This window comes from Culex quinquefasciatus, chromosome 3 (genome assembly GCF_015732765.1).
Source record: "Culex quinquefasciatus strain JHB chromosome 3, VPISU_Cqui_1.0_pri_paternal, whole genome shotgun sequence".
NCBI lineage: Eukaryota > Metazoa > Arthropoda > Insecta > Diptera > Culicidae > Culex > Culex quinquefasciatus.
In genome coordinates this window covers 59,285,735-59,300,324 of record NC_051863.1, presented here as the reverse complement: position 1 = coordinate 59,300,324, position 14,590 = coordinate 59,285,735, and the positions used below count along the sequence as shown (strand labels likewise).

General features: G+C 33.2%; 1 protein-coding gene across 6 annotated transcripts in view; it reads right to left on the bottom strand.

The window, feature by feature from the left end:
• Positions 1-14,590, bottom strand: part of LOC6042294 — a 99,597-nt gene that overhangs the window by 16,612 nt on the left and 68,395 nt on the right. For all 6 annotated transcript variants that reach the window (XM_038258861.1, XM_038258862.1, XM_038258863.1 and 3 more), the window contains one exon: positions 4,441-4,606. The gene's annotated coding sequence lies outside the window, so the exon portion shown is untranslated. The remainder of the gene's footprint in view (positions 1-4,440; positions 4,607-14,590) is intronic.

The following is a 14,590-nucleotide window of genomic DNA, read 5'->3' as shown; positions in this document are numbered from 1 at the left end:
TGAAAATCGTTTACCATTGATCGTTTTGCTTTAAAATAAATAGCTTATGAAGTTTAATTTGCTGCTGTTTATTTCGTTAACACTTTCAGGGTGATGGGTCATATTGAATTTTCTTGAATAGACTATATTTTAGGGTGGGTACGATTTTCAAAAAGTTCTCCGATCAAGTTTTAGTATGGTTCCCCTTGTAGGGCATGCCCATAGGGCAAGGGTGCCCAACCTTTCGGCCCTGCGGGCCAGATCGGATTTTTCTGAAGCAGTGACGGGCCGGAACTAATTTTTGATAAAAAATGAAAATGGAAAAAAATATATTTTTTTTAAGTATTCTTACAACTTCAATATTTGAAGTTAATTCAAAAAAAATTTTTTGCTGATTTCTTGACTCATTTTGCGAAATATGTTTTTAATATTTCGAATATATTTGCAGCAAACTTTGTTATCTGTATAAATAATTTCATGTTCTAAGCTTTTTCTTTACAACATTTTTTACTTAATTTTTTTCTTAAAACTACATTATTTTTGCCTTCCTCACTTTTTTGAGGAAAGGCTATAAAATCACTCGAAAACGAACTTTTTAGTTAGACCTCCTAGACCTACCTTCATTTGTACATATCGACTAAGAATCACCAGCTGAGCAAATGTCTGTGTGTTTGGCTGTATGTAGACATGTGTACCAAATCATTGTCACTGGAATATATATCCGAGCAAAATGCGTTACAGTAAATTTGTAAAATTTATATCTTATGCAAAACATGACCAAAACTCAAAGTTTTATAGTGCTTTGGAAAGGTTTTCACCTGAACTTTATGTCAAAAATATAAAAAGACTACGTTTTCCATAAAGTTTACTAAAAAAGTTAAGTAAACATTTATTGTTCTATATACTAACATTAGTAAGAGACTAAAAACATGACTTTTCATTAGAAACATAATCATGCGACATTAGATATTAGACTTCTCAAAATTTCATGAATAGTCAATCTGCAACAAAATTGAACCGATTCAGCTGAACCGGTTCACCCAACCGGTTCAATAGTTGTACCGGTTGAACATTTCTGGCACAAAATGTATCATGCGACATGTCTAACTCTTTCAAATTGCCTGAAAAGTCATCCTGTAACAAAATTGAACCAATTCAGCTGAACCGGTTCAATAGTTGTACCGGTTGAACATTTCTGGCACAAAATGTATCATGCGACATATCTAACCTTTTCAAATTGCATGAAAAGGCATTCTGCAACAAAATTGAACCGATTCAGCTGAACCGGTACACCCAACCGGTTCAATAGTTGTACCGGTTGAACATTTCTGGCACAAAAGGTATCATGCGACATGTCTCACTCTTTCAAATTGCCTAAAAAGTCATTCTGTAACAAAATTGAACCGATTCAGCAGCACCGGTTTATCCAACCGGTTCGATAGTTGTACCGGTTGAACATTTCTGGCACAAAATGTAGCATGCGACTTTACGAATCTACATTGACCAGTCATTTTTTCATTCAGAACAAATTTTTTTCATTTTAAAATTTCGTGTTTTTTCTAACTTTGCAGGGTAATTTTTTAGAGTGTAACAATGTTCAACAATATTGTAGAGCAGACAATAACAAAAATTTTGATATATAAACATAAGGGGTTTGCTTATAAACATCACGAGTTATCGCGATTTTACGAAAAAAAAGTTTTGAAAAAGTTGGTTGTCGTTGATCATGGCCGTTCATCGTCACTTGCGATAGTCACGAACGACGAAACAAAGAGAAACGCAAAATGTAGCTTTTTCAAAACTTTTTTTCGTAGAATCGCGAGAACTCGTGATGTTTATAAGCAAACCCCTTATGTTTTTACATCAAAATTTTTGTAATTGTCTGCTCTACAACTTTGTAAAACATTGTTACACTCTAAAAAATAACCCTGCAAAGTTAGAAAAACACGAAATTTTAAAATGAAAAAAAAAATGTTCCTAATGAAAAAATGACCCTTCTGGGTCAATTTAGATTCGTAAAGAACATTAAATTTCCCTTAAAATGATATGTTCCAAATTTTTACAGTCGAGTAACCGAAAATGGCAGTTTTTAAAACTTTTTTAGTGATTTTTTCGATGAAAAAAACGTTTTTTTAGTACGCCATCAAATCGGGCGTCTAATTTTACATAAAAGTCCTTTTGACACCAAATTTCTATCTCATCACCGTTTCAGGCTGCAAAGTACTGAAAACACCTCTTTTTACGCATGCTCAAAAATGAAAGGGGTCGTACCGCCACTCCGTCACGAGATATCAAAAAAACGGACCTCGGATTCGTAATCAGGGACAAAAGTTACCCCTTTGCACAAAGTTTCACGCAAATCGAAGAGAGGTCGGGGCAACTTTTCCCGATTTCGTGTGAGTTGGTAGAGAATTACCCATATAATATTTCAATACATTTTGGACAGCCTGAATCCGATGTTACTGACTCAATTCGTAACCCAATGTCATGAGTTCATCGGTTTGTAAGTGCAAAAAAAGTTTGGGGCCCAGCCTATAAAAATGTTGCGTTATGACTCATCAATTAATATAGAATATGTACCAATATTTTTGCCGTCTTAATAGTTTTGCACTTTAGTAAAATTTGATCGTTTCATTACTAATTTCCAAAAAGGTTAGATGAAGTTTTTACAAAATTTACTGTTTGCCATTATATTCACATGTGTGAATTTTTTTTCAATTAGTTGGATATTTCAACAAAATATCGTATATTTAGTATCAAAGTATGGACAATTCATTGGTTTCATAATAAAAAAAAACAAAAAAAAATTCACTAAACTTTAATTTTAAGAATTATAAAATCACTTTACAGGCGATTTTACATGATTATTCCTAATTGGTCCGCGGATCATACTTTGATCACCCCTGACCTATACTTTTCATATGTATTTCAATAATTTTCCCATACCTGGACATTTTTTTTCAAAATTTAGGCTTGAAAGGGTTAAGGTGACTAACACCAAAAAGGGGTAATACGTCACAACTTTTTCGAAAGAAAACTACAAATTCTACAGACGGTATTTTTTACTGTTTTAATTATTTTATTTACGACAAAACGGATGAATGAAAAAAAAAAAGTTTTATTATCTTCGAGGACATATGTTCTAGCATTAATGCAATTCTCCAACAAACCTGGAAATAAATTTTATTTATATTATTTGATTTCTTTCAAACTTGGTGGTGTCACAGTTTTTGCTTTTTGGGTGTTTTTGAAACCGCATTGAGTCAGGGGTATTAAAAAACACCCAAAAAGCAAAAACTAAAAATTTGGTTTATTGGACCTTTTCAAAAAAAAAAAAACTCTAGAAATATTCGAAAATCTGTAACATTTGAAGGAATTTTGATTGCTAACTTCGACAAAGTTGTAGGTATTGAATTAAGGGAAAAATTGTGGTCGGATTTTATTCGCCGATATTCAAATTAACTTTTTTTTTCATAAAAATTCAATTTCCCAAAATCCACATTTCTTTAATTTGACAAAAACTTTGCCGCCGAGTTAAAAAAAGTGTTTTTAAGAAAAATAGTTTTTGTTAACTTCAGTATTTGTAAAATCAAATTTGCAATCGAAAAGTTGGTACTTAACCTATTCTTTGATGAAGTGCACCGTTTTCGAAACATAGTCACTTAATGCTTAATTTAACTAAAAAGAATCCTGATTCCAAAAAGGAAATTTCAAGCCTGATTTTTGAAATTTAAAAAATAAGTTGTTTCACAAAACACTTTTACACCTTTTGATTTTTTTTGAAAAGGTAATATAAACTATTGTCTTTCATATGTTTATAGGACCCATTCGAAAAAAAAAATGTCTGGATATTTAGTGTTATGCTACAATAAAAAATTGCAAATAAAAATCAATGAATTGAAATATATTAAAATATATTTTAAATTTTTATTTCTTCCTAAATAATAACGTTTTGTACTGCCAAAATTCATTGAGTTACATAATGTAATCTGAACAATTTTACAATTGATTTTACCACTTTTTTTCAATGAAAATTTTTATTTTAGACAATAACTTTTTTTGCCCTGGAAATGTTCAACTTGAAATAAAATTTTCAATGGTCTGAAACATTCAAAAAAAAAAAAAAATCAAATATAGTTTTTGAGAATTTAACGATTTGTTAAAAAAATACAATTTAAAACAATGCAAGAGCATAACTGCGCGTCCACATTTGCCCATAGTTTTGTTTTGCTCAAGAGTCTGAGCATGATTTGATATTTTTAAGTGATATCCATTTCTGGTTTTGAGAGAATTGTGTTATCAAAAAGCTGGGAAAATGTGTAGAAAACAAAGAAAGTTTTCCTAATAAATACAGTTTTCAAAAATAAAGTAAATAAATAGAAAATAAAATGTATTGTTCAGAATTTGAACCACCAGAACCAGAATCAATCAAATAAATAAAATAAGCATTTAAAAACTCACCTCCTGCTTGGAGAGAATGTTCCGTTTCCTCTGCGTCTGTTTAGAATATGAGGCTGGCGAGTTGTTGAAGTCACCGGTTGTGTTGTAATGCTGCTGCTTCTTACGTTTCGTTGAAAAGGCGTCCATGCGGTTTTATCCGATTATTACCCGCGACAGAGCGATGAATCTGCGAGGGGGATGAATGGAGAGGAGAAAAATACACTCGTGAATGAACGAGACCAGTTATGAATGGTTGGCTGCAATTGATATATTTTGCAGCTTTTTTTATAATAACTATATAGGGTAAAAGGTACTTTTTCTGTAGTTTTTTTTTCAATAATTGGAAATTCTAAGAAAATTAAATGACGCTTGTTTCTCGCAAATTAATAATTTTGAAAAACTTTACTCAAAGTCGATAACAGAGCACCTTCATGGAGTGGCTCGTAGTGAGTGGATTGATTGGAAAATTGATCAAATTAACGACGTTTGACGTTATGTCGGTACTCCGTTCCGTTCGACATGTCTCGTATAGAGATCGCAACGACAGCTCCCGGTGCAATGGAGCCTCCTCCTCTTTGGGGATCAATTGTTTAATTATCGCAATCAACTCGGGGGAGGAGGTTATGTGTGCCTTTCGAGAACAGCGGAAACCGAACAGTGAAGCCGACCTATCGAACGTGAAATAATCGTTTTATTCGAACAAATTGAACGACCCTGAATGTAGTGCGATAACTCTAACTCGGAGATGTAAGCTATGTAACTTAATACTTGTAGTATAGTACTGAAAACGTTAGAGATATTTACCAATTCTTACTGCATTTTTTGACCAAAAATATTTTTTTCAAATTACAACCGTAAATTACTCAAATTGAAATTTTGTTAAAATTAACAATTTCTAATCTATTTTTTTTAACTAAAGAAATACTTTCTAATCTGTTCAAAAAATACCAAATTACTCATGAAAAGCAAGAGCAACGCAGTGTTTGACAACGCCGCAAAGTACATTTTTGGCACTGGTTTAGTTGCTGACCATGCACCCACAAAAAATGTAGAAGGATCAAGCAGGAAGGGACAAGGCACGGACACATTGCTGCAAACACATGCCACAGAGCAGCATAGTGGCGTGGTTTAGCTGCAGCATGTGGCGGCCTCGGCAGGCCCCAAGGCAGCGGACTCAGAACCCGGAAGAGCGAGTCAGGTCCGACCATGGGTGTGTACGGGCACACGGACAAGGACATACAATATTTATTTGGCCTATTTTCCCCCCGCCCTCTGGGCAGGTTGGGTTGTCGTTTTGGAACAGGAAAGGTATTGTATAATTTTTCTTTGATTACTACTTATATTTGGAAAGTTGAGTGCAAAAAGTTCTTCATATTAATTATTGACTAATAGAAAGTTTAAAGGAAAAAGTCTCTGGGCCTTGTAAAGTCAAGGGGCATGATTTGATCCTAGTGAATTAGTTAAAATTTGGGTATACATTATTTTTTATAAGCACTATGGACACCACTTCATGCTACGAGAACTCGCTTTGTCGCAGCCCCAGGGCTTAAGCGTTGACCGATAAGCTGTCTTCGTGAACTAGGTAGTTCTCCGATAGTGAAAATATCACAATTGCACAAGACACTGCTGCTTCTGTGACTTTTTCACTATCACAATGTGGGTTTTAGGTTGGGACTTCAGGATAGTACAATTGATTTGTTGCTTAGCATTAGCATTTAAAATAAATCTGTATCCTTTCCAAATCTATTTGGTGTTAAAGTTAGTTGCAATTGTTAAGTAAGAGTAATGCTGTCAATAAACTTTGATTGATGTAGAATACTAGGCATTCTTTTATGTCAAATTGTCCATAGAGTCTCGATCAATCAATAATGTAATGATATCGAACAAAATTCGTTAATCTGTTGAACTAACGGTTTTCGGATTATGGTTGTATCGACCATTGTTGCGAATCGAGGAACTACGGATCTTTTGACGTAAATGGGCATTTCTTTTTCAAATCGCGATTTCTATTCTATTTGTAAATCAGTTCATAATTTTTTTTTATTGTTTTTGATAGATGAAGAACTACAACAGTTAAAGGAAGGTTTAGTTTTGAATATTAAGTTTAGAGGATTTTAGATTAAAGTTTAGACTTTCAATCTAAAGTAGTTAGCAAATGAATATTTGGACTTAAATGAATAATTGAATAAGTTGGACTTATGAATAACACACAACTGTGCATTTATTCTAGAGTCAGATCCATACAGCGTCAGTGTTTATTTGGTCGAAGTGTACTAATTCATTGGCAGATCTGATTCTAGTTGTAATGTACGACAAGACTACTGACGGACGTGACAGGACGAGGGCCCAGTTTAGAGGTTTCAACATCAACGATGTGCGGCTGGACCACCCTCCCAAAAAAAAAGGTGTCTCAACTGCCTTTCTGTCTCAAATGTTTTTGCCGTAACTGTTTCTTTCTGTCTGTCTGCTTTTTCTGGCTTTCTGTCTCATCTATTTTTGTCTCAACTAACTGTCTGCCACAGTTGACTTTCTGTTATACATTTATTGTCTAAATGTTTACCTATGTTTACCTTTAGTTAATAATTATTTGATAAAACTGTATTAAAATTCAAGTTAAATTAAGCTCAAAGTTTGCTCAGTATTCATTAACACTAGTTTTTTCTTCAATAAAAATATAAATACTTCTTGCCATCAAATCTAATTTTCTAACATGTTAAAACATGACATTTGCTTTAAAATTTATTCTTTAGAAAATTATCATAGACATTTGTTTTGAAGATATTTTTTGAAAACTGTTTCTTTAAGTACTTTGAACCCTTCTCTATTAAATCAACTATCACAACTGTCTTTCTGTCCCTGTCTCAATATTTACTTAAGTTTATGATTATTTATTTAAAAAGTGTATAAAAATTCAAGGCAAAGTAAATAAAAAGTTCGAAGTTTGCTCAGTATTCATTAACAAGAGTTTTTTTTTAAATAAAAATAAGCAATTCCAGCCCAAAACTGTATTTTTTTAGGTATTTTTTTTTCGACCCTCTCCGATTTCAATGAAACTTTGTAGACATGTTATCCTAGGCATATATAAGCCATTTTTGTGTATATGGAGCCAGTTAGACTCGATAATGACATTTGAGAAGGGCGTAAGTGTTTTAACTATGTTTGTGTTTCGTAATTTAAATATTGCTGTATCTCGAAGCCGTTGCATCGTATCAAAAAGTGGGCAAAGACAAACTTGTAGGAAATTTGACGAGTTTTCCAAAAAAAAAAATACACTGAAATAAAAAATCACGCCACTTTTATAAGATTTTTTGATTTTTATGTTCAAAAGTAAAATTTAAAGGCGAGCCCAAGATTTTTTTTTCGTTCAAAATTTTTGTGAAAATAGCCTAAGATATTACAAAAAGACTCACGAAAAATGCAGAAAGGAGCAACCCACCTAAAAAAATACAAAAATCATTTACAGAAACTGTTTTTTTCTTTCAAAAGTGCTCTAAACATCAAAATTTTCAAAAACCGAACACGAGAGACGATTCTTCAGGCAATTTTACATAAAAGTCTCCATATTGACCATTGTCCTAAGTCAAATCCTTGTGAAGTTACAGCGGTTTTAAAAATAAAAATGTTGAAAAAATAGGTTTGTTTGATGGTTTTTGGCAATTTCTGTATGACAGACTTGTTTTTCAGTCACGAAAATATTTTTACCGCAAAGCTCGTTAAATTTCCCATAAGATTGTCCTTAACCACATTTCAATTGGGTGTATGGGCTTACAGATATAAGCTAATCAAATTGCTCAAAACTGAAAACATAATATTTTTTCAGTGTAGTATAGTAACCTGGATAGTACATTAGCTTATATCTGTAAGTCCATACATCCAATTGAAAAGTGGTCAAAGACAATCTTATGGGAAATTGGACGAGCTTTCCGGTAAACATTTTTTTCGAGACTGAAAAACAAGTCTGTCAGAAATTGCCAAAAACCATAAAACAAACCTATTTTTTCAACATTTTTATTTTTAAAACCGCTGTAACTTCACAAGGATTGGACTTAGGACAATGGTCAATATGGAGACTTTTATGTAAAATTGCCTGAAGAATCGTCTCTCGTGTTCGGTTTTTGAAAATTTGATGTTTAGAGCACTTTTGAAAAAAAAAAACAGTTCAGTAAATATTTATTCTATTTTTTTAGGTGAGTTGCTCCATTCTGCATTTTTCGTGAGTCTTTTTGTAACATCTTAGGCTATTTTCACAAAAAGTTTGAACGAAAAAAAATCGTGGGCTCGCTTTTAAATTTGACTTTTAAACTTAAAAATCAAACAATCTCATAAAAGCGGCGTGTTTTTTTTATTTCAGTGTATTTTTTCCGGAAAGCTCGTCAAATTTCCTACAAGTTTGTCTTTGACCACTTTTTGATACAAAGCAACGGCTTCGAGATACAGCAATATTTAAATTACGAAATACAATAATAGTTAAAACACTTACGCCCTTCTTAAATCTCAATTATTGAGTGTAACTGACTCCATATACACAAAAAGGGCTTATATAAGCGTAGGATAACATGTCTACAAAGTTTCATTAAAATCGGAGATGGTCGAGTACAACCGATTCCCTATTTAACATGGAATTGTTCAAATATAAATATTTGTTGCCATCAAAACTAATTTTGAAGCATAATAAAAAAATCACATTTGCTTTGAAATTTGTTCTTTAGATATTTCGGAAGATATTTTTTAAACCTGTTTCAATAACACTTAAAACTTGTAACTTAGAAATCAATTTCAACTGATCTTTGTGTAAAATCGTTCAAAGAATCCAATACTGCAGTCCGTTCTAGATTTGAACTCTTTTTTATTTAGAAAACGATAAAACATTGAGCATATTGAAATTAACCTATTTATTAAACTTATTTTAAAACTGCTTCTTTAGGTACTCAGAACACTTCTCTATCAAATCAAGCTCAGTAAGGTTTAATACCATTCCGTTCGTATTTAATTCATATTTTTAATTTTACAAAAAAGCTTTAACATATCAATGTTATCCCGGTTACGGTTCACATTTACGACACAATTTTCAATGATTTAAATTTATTTTGAAGTAATTTTGAGATATCTGGGAGTACGATAAAAATGAAATTGAGAAAATAATTTGAAAATAACGCTTGAACCACAGAAAGGATTGTGTGAATGGATCAAATTTCATAAAACCTACAGGGGAGGTGGATGCGTGGACATACCGTACCAAAAACCCAAATTCTTGTTCTAAATAATAAAACAGTAAAACAAAGACCGATGTTATTTCAATATTTTCCTAAAACTGTAATAGAAATCTAAGAGTGACGACAAACATATTTCAAAATTAAACAAAAAAAAATTACTAGAAATTGAAATTCATGCGTGGAAATAACGAGTTTTTTTTTAAATAAGAGAAGTACTTATTTAAAAAAGAAGAATAACAGACAAAAAGATAATTGAAGTTTTCGAAAAACAGGTGTTCAAAATGGGTTAGTTGATTAGAAAAAAACGGTTAAAAATGTTGGCAATATGAGTTTGATGATTTTGTTGAATATAGCAATGTAAAGTTATGCACCAGCGGAAGGGACAACTAAATATTTATATTGTATTAAATCTGAGAAAGAATAACGAAAAAGCTAGGTAGATTCATCCCGCCAAGCAAAGCTCCATTAGCACGGCCCGAGCATCCCAACAATGTTGCGCTAGGTCATGAGCACGGAGGCAACAAAACCCGGTTTGTTCGGAAGCATCCTGTTAACGTTTTTTTTTCGTTGAGATAATAATTTTGAATAGCTAATGCAGTGGAAAAAGTTATTTATACATTTTGAACAAGTTTGCCAAACGTGCAACAACAGGTCGCGCTACCCTCGTAGATCCGAGATATAGTAACACACTCAATCACTTGGACGGAATGTTCTATAGTCCCCCCCATACATAATGGGCCTCCCAATAAGCTCAGATAGTGATTACGATAACGCTTCTCCGTACACACCGTCGTACAATGACTCTCCAGCTTATCTTCCCCTCTGGAGTGAGTGTTGTCCAACTGGATGTGTGCGAAATCGGTTTCTACCGGGAAATGACACGTGAAACGGGCTCCTCCCCTAAATGTGTGTGAGTGTATTCCGGTCATTTTTGCCTGTTTCGAACTAATGAAACTGATAACGCGATAATTAATAGCATTATTTGTTGGGATTTGTACCTGGTAACCCATGGTCCCCCCCCTTCATCCCCACTTTGAGAGGTGCGTTTTTGCTCTCGTACACAGAAACCGATACCGATAGTCAATAAATTTGAATAAATGACTGGGAATTCGAGTGCGGCCTCATAATATTGTGATTTATTTTTGAGCACCATCAATCATAAACGAGCGCTATTGTCGTGGTGAGAGGAGATCGATTGCGAATTAATTTCCGGGTGTTTTCATCGTTATTGTACCGTATCGGTTGTCGAGTATTCGAGATTTCCGAAAGTTGTTATGAGGTCAAGTCCCCAGAACGTTAAAATCCTATAAGTCTATTTTTTTAATTGTTTAAAAATTTACAGGTCATTGGGACTTTTACTTAATAAAGTCTTCAATTTTCTATATAGTCATAATCAATTCAGAAATCTGAAGTCTGTTACTTTCCAATATTTTTTTACATTTTTGATGAAGCTAGGACGTCATTTAAGAAACCTTTATTCTACAAAAAAAAACTTTACTTAATCCACCTTTAGGTAGTTAGTGCCTTCCTCTCATTTCTAGAGTGATTATAATCCCCTAAAGTGTCCACATGGTTTATGGATCTCCCCTAACGTGATCGCAGCAGCTAAGAGGTCCTAATAAAAATAAGTGACGAGTAAAAAAATAGACTTCCTACAGACTTTTTGTCAAGATTATACAGACACCGCCTTTCAGGAAAATGGCATCCTTCTAAAAGGCTTTATACGTGGCGATCAGACGGGACCATTTGAGGTTATGTAAATTCAGACCATTTTTTAAACTGCTTGTTAGATCTTGAAAATTCTTAATCCACAAGAAAGGTCTTCTCATATGCCTTCTGTGAGGGTTTCATGAAAAAAACCACCCTTTTTACCATAATTTTAATTTAATATTAAAAAAAATTTTAACATAACTTTTTAAATACATGATAAAACTGCATGAATTTTAATAGCAACTTAGGGGACGTTAAGACGGATCGATTAAAACCATTCCGGCCAAAATCGGTTGAGCCTGTGACAAGATATTCCAGTGACATTGATTTGGTACACATATCTACATACAGCCAAACACACAGACATTTGCTCAGCTGGTGATTCTGAGTCGATATGTACAAATGAAGGTAGGTCTAGGAGGTCTAACTAAAAAGTTCGTTTTTCGAGTGATTTTATAGCTTTCCTCAGTAAACGAATAGTCCGGAAGCCGTGAATATAAATGCATAACTTGCCATGTCCGATTTCACTTCTAAACGTGAATAAAGTTCATGATTTCATGAAATATTTGAATAAAGTTTATGATTTTACAGCAAAAACCTTACTTTATCCACTTTAAGGGGGTTGATACCTTCCTCACATTAATACACTTTTGATAGGATTATCAAATCTTCAATCTTTTAGGCTCAACGGAAAGGTCTTTTAATTACACATCTTGCGATAGGTCGCTTGATGGATCCGCTAACCTTTTAAACGAAATCTCGAGTCTCAAAAGTCTCGAAGTCTTTAGCGTCCAAAAGTCTCCAAAGTCTTAGATCTCAACCATTTTCAGATCAAATAAATATTTCCAAGAATCCAAAAGTCTGCATAAGTCCCAGAGAGTTTCAAAAAATCTATCAAAGTCACCTAATTTTGGGCTTCCAAAATTCTGTATACAAATCCTCAGGCTCAAGTCTACAGGCATTCAAGTTAATGTGTTCAAATTCTCACGTTTATAATCTTAACAAAATTCTGAAAATGATTCTGAAACTTCCTCCCTGGTTCAGCACCAGTGAACTTCATCAATTAGCCGAAGTTGACACTTTGGATGTTATGTCCAATAAGATAATTGATGCATTTCGACAAAAATCATTGCAGTCTTCAGCTGCATTGATCCGTTCTTTATATAGTTTATAAGTTAGTTTTAAGGTATCGCTTTTCCCTTTTGTACATGTAGGACCTCCTACATTTGAAATCACTGAATAGCGAAAGCTACAATATTTCATGAATAAATGAAAGTTGCTAGTATTTAAAATTGAGGTGAAAAGTCATCGTTTGTGATTGGACACTCAATAATATTTTAACTGAATGAATGTACATGGAAAAGAAATTTGAATAAATATAAATTTAAAAAAAACGTTTATAATCTTTCTAAAATCTAACTGTTTATAAAAGTTTCAAGTCTCCAAACGTCATCCAAACATTCATCAAATCTGGAGTTTTTTCCAATAAGCCAAATTTTCAGTTTTTCTTTTTGGGTGCTTTTTATTATCCCTGACTCAAGGCGGTTTTAAAAACCACCCAAAAAGCAAAAACTGGAAATTTGTTTTTTTTGGACCTTATCAAAAAATAACTACAGAAATATTCGTCTAGCGTTTATGTTCTTATTAGAGCAACTCTCTACGAAATCGGCCGATTTCGACTATTTTATTTTTTGTATTTTTTTTATTTTGATCAAACTTTGTGGGGGCCTTCCTTGTTACCAAAGAAGCTATTTTATGTCATTGGTTTACCCATACAAGTCTCCATACAATTTTGGCAGCTGTCCATACAAAAATGGTACGTAAATATTTCAACAGCTGTAACTATTGAGAGAATTTTCTGATTAATTTGGTGTCTTCGGCAAAGTTGTAGGTATTGTTGAGGACTGTTGAGAAAAAAAAGGCACACAGAAAAAATGCCGATTTTTTAATAAACATTTTTTTCACAAAAACTCAATTTCCCAAAATACGAAAAAAATGACCTCAATCTTTTATGTAAAACTGAATTTGTAAGCGAAAGTACTTTACAGATTTGTAATATTGAATGTTTGGCCCTTTTAAAATGTTAGTCTTAATTCGTTTTCGTTTTCGTTTTACGGAGCAAGGTGGGGGACGCGGCCTCAAGTCAGTCCAAGTCCGGTTTCTTGTGGAAAAAAGGGTAGTGGCCGAACTAGTATTGCATACCAAATGAACACCACCGGAAGATATAGGGGATCGGGAGGGGGGAGGTGAAAGAAAATTAGTGTTGATGTGAGTAGTAAGAACTTGGATGATTTGAACAGTTACGGTAATCTAAGTTTAACACTGAATAAAGAAAATCTGAAATTGTGATTCAAAGTAAGAAGGCCCGGAATAAATTAAATTATTAGTTAATTAAATAAGAAAATGTAACTAATCGGAGATCTATGCAAAAGAAACCTATGATGTATTCCAAATTTAAAAGAAATAAAAAATACTAGAGAAAAAAAGATGAAAACTAACTGCCGACCTTTCATGTCCGTCAATAGTCTTGTCGTACATTACAACTAGAAACAGATCTGCCAATGAAATGTTACACTTCGTTCAAATCAACTAATCATTTAAGTCCAATTATTCATCTACGGAAAACTATCTAATTTTAATCAACAACCTAAACTAAACTGTCTGAAAGTAAATTTAATCTCAAATCCCCGAATGTTTTATTATAACGCCAAATAAGGTAAAGGATCTTGTTTTTAAACCAGTCTTGCCGCTTCCAAAAACCAATAAACATAAATGATCAGTTCATAAGTTGAACACTAGTAATTAAGACGACTATTTCATGCCATTCATTTCATTAGGGCATAGAGCTTTGCAAACAAGAGTGCATCTCTATTATACCTTATGTAAACTGTCATTTGAGTGAAGGAGACACACTCCTGTTCACAAAACCCATGCGCCCTTTTGAAATGTTAGGCTCCATTTGATCGTCAAGGCTCCAGTAGACCCTCGATTCGCAACAATGGTCGATACAACCATAATCCGAAAACCGTTAGTTCAACAGATTAACGAATTTTGTCCGATATCATCGCACTATTGATTGACCGAGACTCTATGGAAATTTTGACATATCAAAATGCTACGTAATAATATTTTTTTTTAAATAAATTTCAAAATCTATTCTATCCTACAATGCCTAGAAGAGGCCTCTGTTTCTGTTGTGAGTAAGCGCTGGTTTCAGAGTTCATTTTTTCAATTTAAAAGGGGTGGGA